The sequence below is a fragment of the Oryzias melastigma genome, linkage group LG24 (genome assembly GCF_002922805.2).
Source record: "Oryzias melastigma strain HK-1 linkage group LG24, ASM292280v2, whole genome shotgun sequence".
Taxonomy (NCBI): Eukaryota; Metazoa; Chordata; class Actinopteri; order Beloniformes; family Adrianichthyidae; genus Oryzias; species Oryzias melastigma.
The window spans coordinates 16312032-16314684 of NC_050535.1; positions in this window are offsets into that span (position 1 = coordinate 16312032).

Genomic DNA, 2653 nt, shown 5'->3' on the forward strand with positions numbered 1-2653 from the left:
CCACCGCCATCCAGTAACTCTCCCAAATTGTCTCCACAGCAGAATAAGTTGGTGTCATCTGCAAAAAACATAGTTTTCAACAGGCTTTCAACAGATTTCACAAATATTATTGATATACAGAGTAAATAATAGCGGCCCCAAAACTGAACCTTGAGGAACACCAATTTTTATTGATAATCTTTTTGATTTTACCTGATTTATTTCAACATATTGCTGTCTGTTGTGCAAATAACTGCTAAGCCAAGTTAGGGCCAGTCCTCTCATTTTATACATGTACAGTTTATTTATTAGTAATTTGTGATCAATAGTATTGAAACCTTTTTTTTAATCCATAAAGATTTCCACTGCATATTTTTTTTTTGTTTTTCTATTTGCAGATGTTATATCTTCCACAAATTTATGAGAGCAAATGAGAAAACTCATTTCAGCCGCTCGTAGTCGGGATGGTCATGACCCAGAGCTCATGACCATAGGTGAGTACTGGCTCGAAGATTGATCGGTAAATTGAGAGCTTTGCTTTCTAGCTCAGCTCTCTTTTCACCACAACGGACCGGTACAGCGACCGCATAATAGCGGACGCCGCTCCAATCCGCCTGTCGATCTCACGCTCCGATCTTCCATCACTCGTGAACAAGACCCCGAGATATTTAAACTCCTCTACCTGAGGCAGGAGCACTCCACCCACCGAGAGAGGGAAAACTGCCTTTCTCAGGTCGAGAACCATGGCCTCAGACTTAGCGGTGCTGACCCTCATCCCAGCCGCTTCACACTCGGCTACAAACCGCTCCAATACATGCTGGAGGTCCCGGTTCGATGGAGCCAACAAAACAACATCATCTGCAAAGAGCAGAGATGAAATCCTGTGGTCCCCAAACCAGATCCCCTCCGGCCCCTTGGTGCGCCTAGAAATTCTGTCCATAAAGACTATGAACAGAACCGGTGATAAAGGGCAGTCCTGAAGGGGTCCAACATGCACCGGAAACAGGTCTGACTTACTGCCGGCTATGCGAACCAAGTTCCTGCTCCGGTCGTACAGAGACCGGACAGCCCTCAGTAAGGCTCCCCGGATCCCATATTCCCAGAGCACCCTCCACAGGACACCACGGGGAACACAGTCGAACGCCTTCTCCAAATCCACAAAATACATATGGACTGGATGAGCGAACTCCAACGAACCTATGTTTATCGCCATCTTTAAATATAGGTATGACCTTTGCTTCTTTCATTTCAGGGAATCTGTTCATCTTCATCTGTTCTTTTTAAGAATACAGAATCCATGATTTTCAAATATGTTATTTTTATGTTATTTATGATATTGGTTGGTTGGATTTCCTTTGCAAGATCAAATCGACAGTTTACAAAATATTCATTGAACTCTATGGCAATCCATGATTTATTATTTATGAACTCGTTTGAATTTGAGAAGAGAGAAAGAAAGACAGATTTCTCTCTTCTACCTTTGATAATTGTATCTAGCATTTTTCATTTGTTCCTTATGTTGTTTTTATTATTTTTGAGGAATTTCATATAATAATCTTTTTTCTGTTTTTTTGTAATTCGTTTGTTTTTATTTGATTTATGTTTAACTGTGTTTCACAACTGAATTTTACTAAGAATTCTTTGTATAGAAAGTTTTTCTTCTTACAAGCATTAATAATTCCCTTGCTTACCCAAGGTTTACTTTCAGTTTTTCTATTTTTTATTTTTGTTACAAGATGACTTTTCATAAAGTTTTATTATTGTTGTTATGAATGCAATTGTGATGACATTAACTCTTTACTTAAGGAAAAAGCTGCTACTGAAGCGTCTCTGATGAGTTTTGGTTAAAAGATTTTCTTTTTAATTGTACGCTGAACTGTTGTGCAGAAGTGTTAGTGTGCAAACATTTATTTTTAATGTTGAGAATGTCATTTCAACTTCAAGAGAAGAGCCAAAAAATTGAGAAAAACTGTAAAAGGTGCAGTAAAAATTGGGGGGTCGGGCACATATTTGTTATTCTTTTTTTAACTAAAGATATAAGCGAAAAGTTATGTTTTGTTAGGTAAATTCACCACATGGCCTTAATATAGACGTTTACAAAAAAAGTTGTCAATTATGGACTTTGTAATGGCACGTTAAGCACAGCAGGGGGAGATCTTGTTTTAAAAAACGAGAATATTCTTTTTTTTAATGGTCACCATTTTTTCTGTATTGAAATCCCTCTCATCTTTATTCAATAGATTGAACTGAATTGAATTATATATAAATGTTATATATATGGTTATATGTGAAAATTGTGGTTTCTTTTTCTACATTTAAAAACATTCAATTGCTATAATTAAACTGAAGACCAAAAAGTCACTTATAAGTCAGATACATTTGGTTGCAGCATCTGCAAATTCCAGATGGAAAACAAATGCACCTTCATTGCAAACTATATAATCACAGAATTGCTGGTTTAGTTTATAGGCCAATATGAGGATAAATGTGGAGCTCATGTAATTGTGAAATTAATTGAAAAAAGTCTGTTTAAAGAGTTAAAACATTGTCACAAGGAAATTCAAATTGATTTTATTTAAAACGCAATTTTCATATTAAAAATACATCTCAAAGAGTTGTACGTATAAAAACAAAGGCCACATATTAATTTGCGATTAATCGCAGAAAACGCGAT